The following is a 19,449-nucleotide window of genomic DNA, read 5'->3' as shown; positions in this document are numbered from 1 at the left end:
ATGAGAGCAACCCAGACAGAGAAAGATGAGGGATCTAGCAAACAGTAGATCCAACCTAGGAAGGTTGCTCAGAAAATCCCAGAAGGACAGGGACACAGAAAAGAGGATTGGGACCAACACATGTAGGAAAAGATAAGGCCAGGAGAAAGAGAAAGACAAGGGTTTTGCAATAACAGATACATTTGAAAGGCTTAGTCAACCTGAGGCTGTGGTAAAGGCACACTTTTCCTTTTGTCAGGAAGGGAGGAAGAAAGAGATGAAGGGAAAGAGGAGAGATGGAGCAATGGAGGAAAAAGGTTATATAAGAAAATAATCCAAATACAAAGCAAAGTAAACTGTGACATGATTTGAAGCAACTGACAGACTGAAAGAAAAGAAGAACCATTTGACCTTGATATTCTCTTTCTAGCAGCCTGTAGATCCTGGCATTGGGCCCGTAGAGAGGGACATAAGGTCCTAGCATAGAACCCCTCCCTGTAGTGGGCAAAAATTACCTGATCATAACAAATCAAATGCCATTTTTTGTGGGTTATAACTCTTTAAGTCAACCAGAGAGAACGCAGGAAAGCATTTTTTTTTACAATTTGCAGAGCTGAATGCGAATCTTGTGAACGTTGACAACATAAAAGCAAAGGCGTAGCTGACAAAGGGGGTTCTAGATTCATTCAGTGGGTTGGCTTGCATTCTCCAAAGAAAAGAAATTGCTGAGCAGGAATTCAAAGCATTCACAGCAATATGAAATGCCGAATCCTTAAATTTGCTAGCTCGGCAAGTTTGTTATCCCACTAATGGATTCTTCATCCAATCACCTTTTGGAGAATTGAGCCACTTCTTACAGAAGGTAAGAGATGAAAGAAGAACAATAAAAGTATTTTTCATAGTGGGGAGTAAAATACTGGTTGAAGCTGAAGAATAAAAAATAGATGTTTAAGCATATTAGTTAAAGTTTCAAAATATCACCTATAGAGGAATGAAAAAAAAAGGAATATGGCTATTAAATATTAGGAAGAGGAGGGGTAGGGGACATACAGGGTCATGGGATCTAAATCCTCAGCAACAGAATGTTCTAAAGCTGATGTAATTAGGAAACAAAGTATAAACTTATTATTTTGATAAAACTGATGTAATTAGGAAACAAAGTATAAACTTATTATTTTGAATTGTGTAATAAACCACAGGAGAATAAAAATAGAAACAGCTAATAAAGGTTGCCTTAGAAGAACAGGACCGGGGTTTTTCATTGTAAGGTTGTTTATGTTCTTTTGCTTCTTTTTACAAAGAACATCAATTGTGTCAATAATATTTTAGGTTTGTGTGTGTGTGTTTTCCTTATAGGCAAGGATGACCATGCCTTATGTATTTTTGTTTTTCTAGGTCTGTCCTAGGAACTGGCAGAACAGCAATAAAATAATAACAATAATAGTAAAATCATCTACTTGTCAAGCACTTGCCATGCCCAGACACTGTGCTAAGGGCTCACATACATTATTGCTACTCTTTACAAAACAAAAGGTAAGCAGTATCCCTATTTTTCAAATGAGGGGATGGATATAAAAGAGTGCAAAAAAAGAAATTGTTCAAGGCACATGGCTGGTTAATGGCAGTGGCAGGATTTGAACCTAGGCCTGGCTGTGTCTAAGACCTTGGGCTCTTTTTGACTAAATCACTATTCAAATGAATGATTATTGTGAGTAAATTAATACATACAAAACTTCAAATGAATGTCAGTTTTGTTGTTTCTTGCCTCAAAAAACACCATTCTAAAAATAAATTTTTAAAAAATACCACTCTATCTTAGAAATATCTGGATCCCAAAAGCTTTAGACTCATAGATCACTATGCCTGAAAGAACTTGAAGAGGCTATTGTGAAGTAATAAACAAGGTCTGGTGGGCACCAAAGGGAAAATTTAGATTCTCAAAGGTAAGTGGAGCAAAGGAGAGGCTAGGCCTCCCTGTATTTGTGCCTAAGAGTCTCCTCCTGAATGCCTCTTTGTTGCTCAGATGTGGCCCTCTCTCTCTGGCTAAGCCAACTTGAAAGGTGAAATCACTGCCCTCCCCCCTACGTGGGATCAGACACCCAGGGAAGTGAATCTCCCTGGCAACGGGGAATATGACTCCCGGGGAGGAATGTAGACCTGGCATCGTGGGATGGAGAACATCTTCTTGACCAAAAGCGGGATGTGAAAGGAAATGAAATAAGCTTCAGTGGCAGAGAGATTCCAAAAGGAGCCGAGAGGTCACTCTGGTGGGCACTCTTACGCACACTTTAGACAACCTTTTTTAGGTTCTAAAGAATTGGGGTAGCTGATGGTGGATACCTGAAACTATTAAACTACAACCCAGAACCCATGAATCTCGAAGACAGTTGTATAAAAATGTAGCTTATGAGGGGTGACAGTGGGATTGGGAATGCCATAAGGACCAAACTCCACTTTGTCTAGTTTATGGATGGATGTGTAGAAAAGTAGGGGAAGGAAACAAACAGACAAAGGTACCCAGTGTTCTTTTTTATTTCAATTGCTCTTTTTCACTCTAATTATTATTCTTGTTATTTTTGTGTGTGTGCTAATGAAGGTGTCAGGGATTGATTTAGGTGATGAATGTACAAGTATGTAATGGTACTGTAAACAATCGAAAGTACAATTTGTTTTGTATGACTGCGTGGTATGTGAATATATCTCAATAAAATGATGATAAAAAAAAAAAAAGTAAGTGGAGAGATTTTGTCCAGTAATAGAACAAATTGGAATAATCCATGCTGAAGGAACACGGGGTGGTAAATACATATTGAATCAAACTCCACATTTTCAGCTTTCTGGACTAAAATGTTATATTCGTGCAGATTTAAATGGCTTAGGCATTATGGCTTAATGCAAAATTAGTTTGCCTAAGTGGCTGTGTCTTTGAGCCCAAAGGAGGTCACACAGATGCAGGAGGGTGCCGTAGGAAGAGGGGCATGCGGTACTTAGCACCACCCATGGCACTTCTGACCATTTACTCCATCAGTACAAAGGTGGAGCACCCCATATGTGTGTTTAGAAAATATATTCTGGTCCACTGGATTACAATATGCATTACAACACATACACAAAAACAGAAAACTTAAAAGGATGAAATGACTGCAATGTATAAACAGAAGTTCTATTTTTTTCTCACACTCTAATGGTTAGTAGTATGCAACCCCAACTACACCCCACTTTGGAGAAACTGGTCTATGGAGTGAATTATCATACACTGAGAGCCATGGAAACAAGCTGTGTATAAATAGGGTATATATAATTATAGCCAACATTTATTAAGGACTTGCCATGTACCAGGCACTGCTCTAAGTTTTATTACTAATCCCCATTGTACAAAAGAAGAGACTGAGGCACTGAAAGATTAAATAACTTGCCCAAAGTCACAGAGATGATTAAGAGTTGGATCCCAGTTGCCCCTTCTTTATAAACAAACTTTATGTTTTGAAATAATTTTAAGTTTACAGGGAAGTGCAAAGAGAGTACAGAGAGTTCTCATGTACCCCTCACAGAGCTTCCCCCACTGTTAACATCTTACATAATCATGGTACATCTTTCACAACTAAGAAACCAACATTGGTATGTTGCTACTGACTAAACTCCAGACTTTATTTGGATTTCGTCAGGATTTCCATTCTTGTCCTTTTTCCGTTCTAGGATCCGATCCAGGATGCCACACAGCATTTAGTTGTTAGGTCTCCCCAGGTCTCTTCTGATCTGTGACATTTTTTCAGTCTTTCTTTGTTTTGCATGACCTTGAGAGTTTTGAGGAGTACCGGTCAGATATTTTGTAAAATGTCTCTCAATTCGGGTTTGTCTTAAGTTTTTCTCATGTTTGGTCTGGGCTTATGTGTTCTTAGAAAGAAATACCATAAAGGTGGAGCGCCCATATCATCACATCAGCTCAGGTGCGTATAATATCAGCCTAATGTCACCAGTGGTGTTAACCTTCATCACTTGCTGACAGTAGACTTTGCCAGGTTTTCCCACTATTACGTTACTATTTTTCCCATTCCATACTCCATTCTTTGAAAGTAAGTCACTAAGTCTGAGGGGAGCCAGTGCTACATATATTATTTGGAATTCTTCTCCAAAGAACATTTGTCTCTTCTCCCCTATTTATTTATTCAAGCAATCATTTATATTAGTATGGACATGTGTATATTTATTTTCTACTTTGGGTTATAAGCCAATGCTACTTTATTTTATTGCTCAAATTTTTCCAACTTTGACTATTAGATGCCTTTTCAGGTCAGCTTCTGTATCCTTATCACATTGACCTCACTTTTTTTTTCCTTTGAGGACTTCCTTTTTTTTTTTTTTTGTCACTGCAAGATGCTCCCCCACTTTTTTTTGAGGGAAAGGAGTGTTGTTTTTTCTTCTTTGAGCAAGCACTTTCTGTCACTACAAGATACTCTGAGCTTATCTTGTATATTCCTTGCCCAGCCCTGGAGACAGCCATTTTCCCCAAGGAACTTTGATCCTTTTACTGGAGAATGGAATTTTGAAACCAAGATCTGGCTACTGGATGTGCTCATTGCTAGTGGGATATTCCTATTTTTAGGCCCCTTAGTGGATAGAGCTAGGTAATATATGCATGTATACTAATCCAGGTACACACGCATATCTATAATTGTTTCTCTGCTAGCCATCTGTGTTTACGTATATATATTAAGCTAAACATGAGTTCATATTGATGATCTCCAACTCTAATCCAGTACCACAGAGTTCATTCTAGCCTTCCTTTCTTGCTTGTCTCTGACAGTAGGAAACCTGGCTCTCACCATCCACCAGTATTTACTTATTTGTTCCACCCTAGTCTCCATATAAAGTAGTTTCAGAACCGCTAACCCATAGCCCCATGAGAAACAAATTTACCAAACTGAGAGTACAGTATTTATGTATAGTTCCTTTTGTCTTTAACCTTACAGCTTCCAGTCAAAATACTGGAAAGCTCCTTTTATTCCCACCCCCTTCAGGACAGTTGTACCAATCACGGTTCCACCAGAGAAATAGAACATGTAGTATATCTTCAAAGACTTGTGGCAAGAAATTGGCTGACATGATTGTGGGGAGCTGGTTAGGCAGGTCCCAAATCCATGGGGCAGGCCGTCAGGAAGGGCAGCCTGGAACTCTCAGACTCGGGCTGAAGCCTTGTCCATGGGCAGAACGTCTTCCTCAGGGAAGCCTCAGCCCTGCTCCTAAGGCCTTTCCACTGAGAGAATCAGACCTGCTGCGATTATCTAGGAGGATCTCCCTTACTTAAAGTCAACTGACTGTGGACTTTAATCACGTCTACAATATACCTTCACAGCAGCATCAAGATGAGTGTTTATTGAATAACTGGGGACTATAGCCTAGCCAAGCTGACATATCAAACTGACCATCACACATTGTAATATACTTAAATTCACTTGCCATCACCTGCATTCCACAAGTCACTTTCTGAGGTCAGAGAATATCCAAACAAAGCTCAGAAATAGTTGTAACTATGAGCATCAACTATGCACACTCCATGTGCACTATCTCGGATAATTCTCATAGACATCACTAGCCCCACTTGACAGACGAAGGAGAGGAAGAGAAGCTGTGGTGGCAGGATTGTTACCTGGGAAGTCTGCCTGACTCCACACCTTTGTAGTCCAAAACCTTAACCATGAGGCTGCCGTGCCTCCCAGATCCCTGATGGAATCTTCTCAGACATGTGCAAGAAAAATTCCAGGGGAGTGCTTTGCATGTTAAGGTCATGTGACTTGCATTTACCAAAATACAATTTTATTTTATAAAGTTCAGTGCACTAGGTATTCTTAAATGAGGACAGAGCTCATTTAAGAGGTTATATAGGAACAGGCCTTCCATAAAAAGGCCAGATGTTCTTTGAAAATCGGTTTAAGACTGTGTTAGTTTATTAAGGTTAGTTTATTTCCCTGGCTAATAGCAAAAGGGGGAAATGTGGAATATGAAAAGTGACGCTCAAACACTTGAACAATGGGCTTTGCAAGGCGAGTGTTGGAGGAAGACTAATTGCCCTCAGGCTCTGTGCCTGCATTGTGGGCTTGTCAGGGGGTGGCAGTGCCTAGTCAGAGGGCAGAGGGCAGATATCCAACAGTGCCCCAACAAATCTCTACAAGCTTCTGTCAAAACAATGTAGAGTATTGTGCAACTTCCTTCTCGTAATTCCTGATATTTGAATTGCTGACAAAGTTCTCAAGTGAGGATACTGGTATTCAACCAAACAAGAACAGAAACAATCTTTCGTTGGCTGTTGATCACCAGAACAGCAGTTAAGGAAAAGCACCAGCCCCAGCCCCACCTCTGGCAGGCAACAAAGGATTTATAGTCCTGGGCTTAGTCCTAAACCCACCTGGTAATTCCCAGCAAGGTCCAAGCCCCAAATGGGATTACATTTTATACCTCTCAATACTTAATACATGTTTGACAAGATAGAGGCTGTTTTTAAGAAATAGTTACAGGATGATTTCCTTAAAAGACCTGCAGAGACAGGGGGAGAGGGTCTTGGGACAGTAGGAGGAGCCTGCAGATGCACATCTGCTCACCTGCAGCTCCCACCTGCTCACATGCAGCTCCACTCCACAGGCCAGAGGCTGACATCAAGAACCAGGTAACATTTTCATGATGGAATAAGCAATTTCACAGCCCTAGAAATCTGCCCAGCCTATTCCAAGTCACTTATACAACCTGCTCCCCACAAATGAGACCTAATATTTTGCCCTCCACAGGGTCCCCAGTTAGTGCTCAAAGACCAGTGAGCATAATGGTGACCCAAATCTACCACAGATACTCTTAGAAATCTCTGGGAAATCCTCTCCTGCTCTCTAGCCAGAAACTCAGACCTATATGAGAAGGGCAGAACTAATATTTTTTTCTTCCTCGGCTGAAGAAGCTAGACTGGAGTCAAGGGTGTTACAATGTGAGGCTAATTACTGTAGCCTTTTAATATGCTCTTTTCCGAGGCCCTCCCGGGAAGGATAAAATAAAATGCTGCATAATAAGAGGTGAAATGAATGGTGGAATGGGAACCTACACTAACTGTGTGACCTTGGGCAAAGTAGTTGACCCAGACTTGCAATCTCATTAACGCAAAGGGAAAAAGAGAGCCAGAGAAAGTCCCTTTTCTTTTCCTTCTCAGGGTGATGGGAATCAGACAGGAGCCAAGGTGTGTCAAAGAGACCTCATCTATGAAATAGGCCGGGGAAGTACCACAGCCTTAGAGACACAATTCTTGACCTGGCTTTTTAGCTTTAGCCTGAGGTTCTCCATTGTGGAACATCTTACATTTTCCCTGCAGTTTTTGTTCAGCTGACAGTCTGGGTTTTATTTGCCTTATAGCCTTTTGTTTGTTTGTTTGCGTTGTGAACGATACCATATACCCAGAAGGGTATAAATACCTTATGTACAGCTTAGAAATCAGTAAAATGAACACCACTGTATTCACCATTCAGGATTAGAAATACAATCTTACCATACCTTAGAAGTCCCCATGTGCCTTGCCCTGATCACTTTCTTCTTTTTCCTCCCAGAGTTAAAACCACTAGCCTGATTTTTGTGTTAACCATTTGTTTTGGTTTGCTAAAGCTGCCAGAATGCAATATAGCAGAAATGGGCTGGCTTTTAACAATGGGGATTTATTAGCTTACAAACTTGCAGTTCTAAAGCCGTGAAAATGTCCCAATTAAAGCATCTTCTCTGAAGACTAGTTACCAGCAAGAGCTTGGGGTCCTCTGTCAGACAGCAAGGTACATGGCGATGTATGCTGGTCCTTCTCTCCTGGGTTTCGTTGCTTCAGCTTCTGGCTTCTCTGCCTGTGGCTTTTTCTCTAAATTTCATCTCTGGGTGTTTCTCTGAATTTCATCTCTTAGCCTCTGTATGTGTTCCATCCTCTCATGAAGCCCTCCAGTGCAAGGACCAAGACTCACCTTGAATGGGATGGGCCACATCTCAACCAAAAACAACCCGATTGAAAGGTTCCACCCACAATAGGTCTACACTCACAGGAATGCACCAAATTAACGTGGCCCTTTCTGGGGTCATAACAGCTTCAAACTACCGCCCTATTCTCTCTTCCTGTCTCTTATCACCTATGAATGTACCCCCAAAAATACAATATTTAATTTGTCTGTTTTTATATTGATATCATTGGGGTTATACTGTTATGGATTCATCCACGACTTTCTTCCTTTGCTCAATTTTATGTTTTTAACATCCATCCATGTTCTTGAGGACAGTTGTACATAGTTCGTTCATTTTCATTGTTATATAGTATTCCTTCTTCTGACCATACCACAATTTATTTATTTATTCTATTGCTGATGGCATTAATGGTGTTTCCAGCTTGGAGCCACAAGGCAGCTATGAATTTTCTTGCATGTGTCTCCTGGCACACGTGTACAAGTGTTTTTTCGGATAGGAGTAGATTTGTTGGGTCACAGAGTGTGTGTGTCTTCAGCTATATAGGTAACACTAGGTAATGCTACACCATTTTTCAAAGTGATTATACCAATTTTATACTCCCATGGGCAATTAATAAGAGTTCCTGTGGCTCCACGTTCTCTGCAATACTATAAATTGTCAACATGGTTGTTTTGACCAATTTGGTGGGTGTAAAATGGTTTCTCATTATTTGTAATTCCCTGGCTAATACTGAGATTGAGAATCTTTTCATATGACAATGACTAATATGTGTATTCCTATTCTGTAAAATGCCTGTTCTTGCCTTTTGCTCACTCGTCTATTGCCATTTACTTTGTTCTTGTTGCTTCACAAGAATTTTTATATATTCTGGAAATCCCTTGTGGTTATATATATTGCTAATATCTTCTGTTTGTATCCTGTTTGTTCACGCTTTTTAAGGTCTCTTCTGATACAATAAGTTCTTAGGTTTATTGTTTAATGTGGTTGAATTTGCAATAATTTATAAGGAGTTTTGATCTGTAGTAGAGACAGACCCACCACGTTAGGCTGCTTTCTCAGAAATGTTTTGACTATGCTTGGCCTTTTAATCTTCCATATAGATTTAAGAATCTGCTTGTCAAGTTTTACCAAAACAACAAAATTCTACTGGAATTTCACTGAATCCTTAGGTAAAAAATGGGGGCATTTACCTATTTAAAAACATAGTAAACATGGGATATGTCTGCATGATTTGGGGACTAATCTATAATTTTTCAATGAAGTTTTAGAGCTTTATCTGTAAAAGCTTGCATTTCTTTATGGATTTATTACCAAGCACTTCATATTTTTTATTGCTGCTATAAATGGTATCTTTTAAAATTACATGTTCTGATTGCCTCTAGTATATAGACATGCAATTGATTTTTTATATTAAATTTATATCCAGACAACTTGCTAAACTCTTCTTAACCCTAATAATACATGTGCAGATTCTTTTGGATTTTCTCCATCTGCAAATAATCACAGTTTTGTTTCTTCCTTTTCAGTTCTTGTACTTGTTATTCCTTTTTTATTTTTTTGTGTTTTACTGCTCTAGTTATGACCTCCAGTGTTGAATAGCAAAATTGGTAGCAGTCATCCTTAGCTTATGCCTTGATCTTATATTTTTGACTCTTAATAGTGATACTTGTTTTAAGTTCTTAAGAGGTCCCTTTCCAAATTAAAAAAAAAAAATCCCTTCTATTTCGAGTTGACATCAGCTGCATTCCAGCAGTTTTAAGACATAGTATTTTCATTATATTAATTCTAAGTATTTCAATTTCCATTATGAATTTTTCTTTGATCTATGAGTTTCTTAGAAGTACGTTTTTCATTTCCAAATCTAAGTTTTGTATAATGTATTTTTTATTGATTTCTAAAATTGCATTTGAGTTTTTTTCAGAAAAATTTCTATGAGTGCTTGAAAAGAAGCCATATAATCTTCAACTGTTGAATTCAGTGTTCCGTATGTAACCATTTGATCAAGCTTGTTAATGTGTTCTTTAGGTCTCTGTATCTTTACTGATTTTTTTTTTATTTTGAAATAAATTCAAAGTTATATGAACAGTTGCAAAAACAATACTAGCCCCATACACAGAATTCCATCATACCCTGACCCCTCTCCCCCAATAGCTCAATCCACCAACTTTAACATGCTGTCACATCGCTGTTTCTTTCCCTCCCTATCTATCATCCATCATCTATTGCTCTGTCTTCTGAACATGTAAGAGTTATCTGCACACATCCTTGAACATACACTATAATTCACGTATACACTTCCCATGAACAAGAACATTCTTTTATGCAATTCCATTAAGCGCAGCTAAGAATCTTTACTGATTTTTATCTGTTTAATCTATGCATTACTAGAGAGGTGTCTTAAAATATCCCATTAGGTCAATGGATTTGTCTGTCTTTCCTTGTAGGTCTGTCATTTGTTTATGTATGTGTTTTGGGAATATGTATATGGTGTGTGTTTGTGTGTGTGTGTGTGTGTGTGTGTGTATGTTTGCATGTTTCTATAGATATATGGTGTAAAAATACATGGCATATATTTTATATATATTAGGGTCTACAAATTTAGAATTGTTATATATTTTGGGGAAATAAAGAATTTATCATTATGCAGTGAGCCTCTTTATCACTTATAAAGCTGTTTGCCTTGAAGTCTGTTTTTTTCTGATATTAATGCATTTTTCCAGCTTTCTTTTAATTAGAATTTGCCTGTTGTATCTTTTTCCTTCCTTTAACTTTCAACATTTCTATATTTGAAATGTGTGTATCTTGTAAATTGCATATGCTGGATTATATTTCTTTATACAGTCTGTTTTTTTTTTTTTTGTCTTTTAAACTGGAGAGTTTGATCCTGTTATATTTATAATAATTATTAATATATTTGAATTTATTTCTACTATCTTATTATGTGTTTTATTCTTGTTTTACTTTCTCTATTCTTTCACCACCTCCACCCCTTTCTTGCCTTCTTGTGAATGAAGTGAGATTTTTTTTGTTTGTATTTCATTCTTTTCTCTTTGCTTCTACTTGTTTAGAAGTTACATTCTCTACAACTTTCTTCTAGTGATTGTCTTAACAATTTTAACATGCATTCTTAAGTATTCTAAAATTAATCAATATCTTTAGCATCCTCCTGAAGACTTCAAGGTCCTTAATTTTTTTTTTTAATTCTAATTTTCCCCCACCCAACCAATATATTTATGTTATCTGGTATTTTAGTTCTCTACTCTGCTTTTTTCCCCTACAAATTTGACATTCTTATCATTTTACAGTGTTAAAATTTATTTAGCTTTGTACACATATTTATAAATATATTTCTCACCATTCCTTCTTATATCTCAGATAGTCCCTTTTGGAATATTGTCCTCCTGTCTGAAGTATACTGTGTAGTATTTCCCTTAGGGAGGAACTTTTGGTGATAACATCTCAGCATTTTTGTTTTGTTTTTCTTGAAATACAATTTTCCCCTCATATTTTGAAAAATCATTTGCCTGGATACAGAATTTTCATTAACAATTATTTTCTCTCAGCACATCGACAGTATTATTTCCCCGCTCTCTGGCTTCCAATATTTTGGGTGAGAAGTCAGCAGTCACACTAATTGCCCCTCCTCTGCAGAATGTACTCTCTAGCTGCTTTTAAAAGCTTCTCTCTTTTTTATACTGTTCCATACTTGGTATGATGTATCTAGGTGTGTGCTTCTTTTTATTCATTCTGCTTGCAATTTATTGAAGATTAATGTCTTGGAAGGATTCTGGAAAATTCTCAGCCATTATTTTTTAGAATAAAACCCCCTCCCCATTCTATCCATTTGAAACTTCTCATTTTGTCATCACGCTTTCTCATCTTCCCCCGTCCCCTATTTTCTAACTTACTTCTCAGAGTTATAGTCACAATAATTTCTTTCCATCCATTTGGATTGTTTCTCTCCATTTGTATCTAATTTTCTGAATATTCCATCCATTGATTATTATTATACTCTTATTATTTTATATTTTATGCATCCAATTATTATACTTTTCCATTTTGGAAGTTATATTTGGTTGGTTCTTTTACAAATCTACTTGTTCACATTTGCAAACTTCCTTTTTTGTATCATTAAACACAGTTTACAAAGTTATTTTATATTCAGCGTTCAATAAATCCAATACCTGAAGTTCTTGATAAGCTATTTTTGCTATTTGGTTTATTCCTGCTGGTTCTCTCACTCATAATGCTTTGTTTTCTTATGTGTTTTGTGGCTTTTTTTTTTTTGCTGCAAGCTGCTCATTTTCCTTGTACATTGATCTGTGGAAATTCTGAGAGGCCTGGGTTGCAGCAGGATTCCTCTAGAATATATTTTTTGTGTTTATTTGGCTTCTTATGAAGTGGAACCACACTGAGAACACTTTAAATTTTCAGCTGAGATATTTAGGATCACATGTGAGCTATAAATTTGGACTGCAAACGCAAGTGAGGGTCAGTTTGTGCCAGGCCAAGGTGGTTGCCCGAGTTGAGGGAGACAAGTTTTCTTGTCTCTCTTTCTGTGTTCACCCTAAAAATGTATAGTCCTTTGGAACCCCAGCTTTTTTGGGGCACCTCCTATGAGGTCCTCCACCTTGGTCAAACCCTGGACTTTCCTGTCTCCCTTCCCAAACACTCCCCTAGGCAGAAGCCCAAGACTCTGGGGTTTGGTGGATCCAGAGTGAAAACAAGCTTAGGTATTTGTTTACCTCCCATGGGTTCTTGGTTTCTGTTTGTTTGGGGTCTCAGAGGATTTCTTACTTCAATATCAGCTCAGAGATGCATTTTAAAAGATTTTTAAGATACTCTTTATACAGAATTTCAGTTGTTTTGGATGAATTGTTATCTGGCTATCTAATCTACCCCACTTCTGGAAACAGAAATGCTCAGGCTGGTTTCTTTTTAGCTAGAGCTAATTTCCAGATCACTCAGCACCTGTGAACCTGAACCAATTTGCATGAATTTGCCTTCCTTTTATAGCTTAAAGAATTTCCAAAGAGGAGAATCAATGGACTTATGGTAGAGAAAAACAGATAGCATGCTTGTCTACCTGTCCTAGAGGCTCACAGAAATGGCAATTCTAACCCACCTTTGGCATTACCATGTCAAGTGTAGTGGTGATTACAACTAATGTTTATCAGGGTGAGGCTTATCATTTGCCAGGCACTAAGTATAATGTATTATTACCTCAGTTTTCACAACAACCCTCTGAAGTAGGTATTGTTAGCTCCATTTTATAGATGAGGAAACTGAGGAGTGGAATGGTTAAGTAACTTGCCCACAGAAGGTGCAGGAGGTGGGGAGTAGTTAGACTCCAGAGCACGTACACTTGGCCTCGCTGCTCTGCTATCTCTATTAGAGGACAAGCAATCAGAAAAACTAGCTGTCTGTAAAATACAGCCCATGTTGGATGGTTTGGGGGAGATTATTCCTCAGGTACCATGGTTTTTAGCCAGATCATGCTGTCAGAATCACCCAGAGGTGGGGCTGGGGCGTGGGGTTTCAGAAAACACCTGACACTCCCAAGAAGAAACGCTGATTTAGCTGGTCTGGAGTGGTGTCCAGACATCTCTATTTTGCCAAGGGTCCCAGGCAACTCCCATGAATCCCGTGATTAAGAACCACCCTCTGTGGGTTACTCAGGGCTACCACCCTGAGTAGCTTTTCCCCTCCCTTGTTCACATGTTCGAACACTTTACCAGATTTCAACTTCCCAGAAAAACGGGCATTGAGCAAGGAGGAGTGATGTCATCTTACTAACCACGATCTGGATGTGTCTTTGGCAAGTTGCCTCCTTAAAACTGTGTCTCGGTTTCTTGCTGTGTAAAATGAGAGTCTATTTAAGTGCTGACATTTAAGACTCCGACTTCTGAGTGGACATGGAATAAATCCAGTCTCTTCAGGATTAGCCCTCTGTATTGGCTGGGAGGAGGGACAGATTGGGCTTGCTTAAATTAGGCATGGGGATTATTTGTGGATTTCATCTCTTCATCATCATATCCATGGATATTTGGAAGTGAGATCGCTCAGAGTCACCACAGGATGCTGCCACCATGATCCTCTGTATTAGAGGTCCCTCACAGAAAGCCCCGGGCTCTGTCCTTCTTAGTTAAGTGTTTAAAAAAACAAGAAGTGTGGTTTAACTGGAAAGAGTCACTAAGTCACTAAAAAAAGAAGGGGGACCCAGATTGAGAACACCACTCCCACACACACACACACACACATACTCACACACTCACACACCTTCTGTCCAGGCTGCTGCAGCCATCTGCACAGAAAGAAGCTGCTTTTAAGGAACTTGGCTTTCTTGGGTCTGCAAATAAAATTCCCACACAGATGTTCCTTGGCAATGGAGCACCTGCTCCTCTGGACCCAGGTGACATCTCTCACTCCTGGGCTGGTTTTGGCTCCAGGTTTGCATCTCCTTAACTGCACGGGATCTCTGCCAGGGGGAACCAAATCATCCTCCTGCAGGGCTAGTCTTCGACATTCTCCTCAGTGCTCACAGCTGTGTGCTTTTCAGTGTCCCTGGGTCTGCTCTGCTTGCTCTCGGGATCCCCCAACTCTCAGAGGGCAAGGGCAGCGATTGCCTCACCTGCAGTTAGAAAGGTGCCGGCAGAATTTGCTGAGTTCTCTGAGGACAAACCTGGACTTCTGAGCACCCCTAACCAGCTGTGGACCTGTTTTCTAAATTGAACTCACTTTGGGACTCCACTGAGAGGTGAACCAGCTTCCCCAAGGCCTCTAGCCTATCTCTGGATCACCAACTAAACCTGGCTCTGTCTCCTGAACACCCCATGCTCACACTGGGCCTCCCGTGGCTGCCTCTGTAAAGCCCCAGGAGGGCCTCAGATGGGTCATCATTTCCTAAATAGAGAGGTTAGGCCTGTATTTTGTTTCCTTCATAGCATGGTTTTTTAAGCCCGAGAGGTTCCTTAGAGACACCTCCAGACAGGGGATTGAGAGGGAGAGTGGAGGGGATAATGGAGGCCAAGATGAACCTGGTGCTGTATCCAATGAGACCATGCACCTAGTACACTATATGGCACATAGTAAGGGCTCGGTACACCCCGGCTATTGTCACTGAGTGCTAGGCAGAGCAGCAGATCTTCCAGATGCCACGTGGAGCACTTCACATACCCTCTCCATGAAATCCTAACAAACTCCCTGCAGGGTAGGTATTATTTCTAAAATAAATTTTATTGTGGTAACATATATATAACAAAATTTCCCATTTTAACTATTTTCAAGTGCACAATTAATTATTAATTATAGTCACATTGTTGTGCTACCATCACCACCATCCAATGCCAAAACGTTTTCATCACCCCAAAGAGAAACTCTGGTATCCATTAACTCCTCATTCCCCTCCTCTCCCCAGCCCCTGGGAACCTCTAATCTACTCTCTGTCTCTATGAATTTGCTTATTCTAGATACTTCATATAAGTGAGATCATACAATATCTGTCACTTTGTGTCAGCTTATTCCACTCAACATAGTGTCTTCAAGGTTCATCCATGTTGTGTAGCATGTATCAGATCTTCTATCTTTTTTATGGCTAATCCATATTCCATTGTATGCATATACCATATTTTATTTAGCCATCTTTCAGAATACAGTTGGATTGTTTCCTCCTTTTGGCTATTGTGAATAACGCTGCCATGAACATGGGTGTACATGTATCTGTTTGACATCTCTTTGAGTCCTGGTTTTCAATTCCTTTGGGTATATACCTAGAATTGGAATTGCCAAGTCATATGGTAGTTTTTAATGTTTAACTTTTTGAGAAACTGCCAAACTCTTTTCCACAGTGGCTCCACCATTTTAAATTCTCACCAATAATGTGCAGAGCTTCTCTGAATCCTATTCAACACTTGTTATTTTCCATGTTTTAAAAGGATGTAGTAATTATTATTATCACAGTTTTATAGATGAAGAAACAAAAGCTCAGAAATGTTCAGTAACTTGTCCAATGTCCCCCAGTCAGTGGCAGAGTCTGGATTCAAATATGAATGAGTCTGACTCCAAAACCTGGACTCTTTTTACCATTCCCAACTGTCTTATTTCCCCTATAAAACAGCAAGCTTCCTAATACATTGGTTTCTTAAAAGGACTAATAAAACATCATTTAAAAAAAGAATTAATGGGAGCCACTAGGAGAAAAAAACCAAAATGCCAATCATCATAATCAATGTGGTTATTATCATTGAGTGAAAAACTACACTCTGGCCTCCTGAAAGCCTAAAGAGGGAAAAAAAATAAAAGAGATGAAATTTGTCTCCGTGGGCCTCCACCACTGGCAGCTCTTGCCCCCACCACCTCCAGCACTTACCCCTCTCCCTCTGGCAGGAGGATTCTGGTGCCTGGTGCTTGGTCCTGTTAAGTCCGGAGCCATTCAAGAATCCACACAACGCAGCGAGTCATGGTTTAAGTAGAGAGTTTAAGGTTTATTAGAGGAAGAAAGCAGAAGAAAGCAGGTGGGAGCCAGCAGAAAAGAAAGAAAGGAAAAACGGCTCCAGTTCTCCATCTGAGAGCAGCATTTTTTTAAAGGAAAAACCCACGTGGGAAGGGAAGGGTGTTGGGGGGGAACGGTGCCTGCTGAGTGCGTCCTGTGCCTCGACTGGGTGAGTGCCTATCAGTTTCTAGGCCGACAGGTTGCTAGGATTCTGGCACATTATTCTTCTTAGAAGAGCAGCTGCGTTATCTATCTAGGGAGAGCAGGCCTTTTTGGTTGTTCATCTTATGGGCATATCTGACCTTGCCTTACCCGCCTTTGAGGTGCCACTGTGGCTGGAACAGCCTTGAACAGCCTCCATTCTTTAGTTTACGGGGCACCTGTTTTCTGTGAGATAAGCAGCAGTGCCCCTGGATCAGACATTCATTCCACATGTTAGACTCTTTTTTCTGGGGTCTGACAGGTCCCACCGAGGTAGTGTGTCATGCCCCGACCTGTGTCGCCCCCCTCGGCCGACCAGCCCGCCATCAGCGATCACTTCTTCTGTTCCTGTGCTTGCACAAAAATCAGAGAATAAGCCCCTGTGTCGTGAAGGACTGATCTGGGCAACCAGGACAGGGTATAATGAAGGGTGAAGTTTGAGGCTTAGACAGAAGGGCAGTGGGTGTGTCCCCAGTGGGGGAAAGGTCTCCCGTAGGAGGCAGGTTATATGGGGGTGATCTGGAATTGGAGCATCTTCGGGGAATCCCACAGAAGGCCTCACACCGTCCCCTGCCTGCTCCACCATGGGTCTGGCCAGCTGAGTCTCTTAACAAGTCAGTGCAAGGTCAAGAGAGTGACTCAGTAAATAACTCTGGAGGAGCAGGACTGCTTTCCTGACGTGGCCTCTACTCCGTCCTGTGTTGTGTGGAGGGCAAAGGGGGCTAATGAAAGCCCACCCCTGAGCAGAGGAGGCCATCCCCGGTTCCTGATGCCTGGGGGCCGAGAAGGTATTGTAAGCGTCTGAGAATCCATTTGTGCCCCGAGGATTTGCTGCAGACTGAGCATGCCCCCCACTATTGTGAACGACTATTTCACAAATGTTCCCGGACACTGTTGAGTGTATTGTGCTGGGTTGTTTGATTTTAAGGAACAAAGTCGGGGAGGGGGCTCGTTTATAGAAATGCCACGCAGTGATGAAGGACGCAGACTCTCGTGGATATCCAGGAACAGAAGCCATCACAGCCTCAGAGAGCCGGAACAAAGGGTTGTTCTGGATCTACTAGGACCCAGCTTAATGTACTCAACTCAGCCACCTGCTTTCAATTTCGTCTACTCCCAACCTTCTTTATGTACATGCAATTCAGATTTCAGAGAGAGGAAAACCATGCTGATTCGGGACATTGTTCCCACACCAGCTCATGCTAATGTCAGGGTGGGGACTGCTGCCCTGGGGCCAGGTGATCACCTCCTGGTCACATCAGTGGTGGTTTCTGTGCAGAGTGGCCACCGGCTACATCTCAGAGCAGGGGCTGAAGGCCCGGGATGTTCAGCCTGTCTGCAGCCACAGCAGGCCCCAGGACAATACCATGCCGTAACTGTATACCCATGACACTCCCTCCTCTCTACACAGCTCCAGCTCAATATATTCTAAGCATCCCACATGCAGTCACATGCAACTCACCTGCTCCCAGCAGGGAGGCTACCCAGAGGCTTGAGTCCAGGGACTGGGTGCAGCCTGCAATCTCCTGATGAGACCCACTTCTTTGTTTCCTCTGGAGTCCTTTCTGGGGGTTATTCCTCACCGATCTGCAAACTCGGAGTAAATGGTGAATGTAACCCCCACATGTCCGATAAATACGGTGGAAGGAAAACAGAACATTCGTAAGCTAACCATAGCTACAATAATAACAAACAATTTGTTAAAAAAAATTTTTTAACAGCAGGTGGAAGAATGGGTGTAATTACTGAATCTTCAGATGCTTTTTAGCAGGGAGGGGAAAATAAACCTAAAACAAAATGTAGGGACCATGCCCTTATTTTTATAACTCGTCTTAAGACTATAGTTAACATTTATAGCATCCTCTCTTTCCAGGTTCCCTTTGTTTTCACCCAATGAGGTGACTCTAACTTTTGCTATCAGGAAACATTTTGGCTGCAAATAAAAGAAAATCCATCTAACAGTGGCTTAAACAAATAGGGATTCATTCTTCTCACACACCGAGAAGTAGAAAGCAATTTCTAGTGCTGGATTTGCATTAATGTCAGGTCTCTGGGTCACATCTCTATTTTGCTCTCATCCTTTGCTTCATGATCATAAGAAGGTTACTCATCTCCAGGCCTCCTGGCCATGCTCAGGTGGGAAGACTGGAGAAGAACTGACAGGGGCTACATCTGGACTTTTTATCAGCAAAGCCCAAGCTCTCCTAGGTGCTCCTGGCAGGCGTCCCCTTCTCTCTTCTTGGTCAGAACCGGCTCATATGACCACTCCTGCCTGCAATGGACACTGCGAAATCAAACATCTAGCAAAAAAGGAAGAGGATTATCATGATCCGCCTAAACCAAACATGGTTCTTATATAGGTCATGGCAGATTACCCCCCACCCCCAATAAAATGAGCAAGAAAGGAGGGGAAATGGCTGAGTAATTGGTCCTCCTGCCTGTGTTGTACAGCTGCAGGGTTTGCTGACTCTAATAGTTGCCTCCCCCATACTTTATCATAACACCTTCCCTGGATAAACAACAGCAAGCTCCTTTGCCAGCGCCTTGTAACCCCCCAGCATTTACCAAATTTCTCAGCTAATACGGTACAATTTTTATCCTGTCCCTAGTGGAAATATGTCTCCACTGGGTAGTGAAGTTTCAGACCAACAGAGGACAACTGCCATTTTGAAACTGTGTCATCAGCATGTGTGGCCCTTCCCACCCCCACCCAGAGATTCCTGGCTCTTTTCTCCTGGTTGTGGGAAGCAAAGCTCCACATAAAATAACTTAAAATTATCAACAATAATTCTCATTATCTCTTTTCT

General features: G+C 40.7%; 1 long non-coding RNA gene across 1 annotated transcript in view; it reads right to left on the bottom strand.

Moving 5' to 3' along the window:
• Positions 1-16,431, bottom strand: part of LOC119530953 — a 33,256-nt gene extending 16,825 nt beyond the window's left edge. The window contains exons 1-2 of the long non-coding RNA XR_005216156.1: positions 16,319-16,431; positions 14,230-14,299 (exon numbers count right to left, since the gene is read on the bottom strand). This is a non-coding gene — a long non-coding RNA (uncharacterized LOC119530953). The remainder of the gene's footprint in view (positions 1-14,229; positions 14,300-16,318) is intronic.
• Between the last annotated feature and the right edge of the window lie 3,018 nt (positions 16,432-19,449).

The sequence above is a fragment of the Choloepus didactylus genome, chromosome 4 (assembly GCF_015220235.1).
Source record: "Choloepus didactylus isolate mChoDid1 chromosome 4, mChoDid1.pri, whole genome shotgun sequence".
In the NCBI taxonomy this organism is placed as follows: Eukaryota; Metazoa; Chordata; class Mammalia; order Pilosa; family Megalonychidae; genus Choloepus; species Choloepus didactylus.
This window is presented reverse-complemented; position numbering and strand designations above follow the sequence as displayed.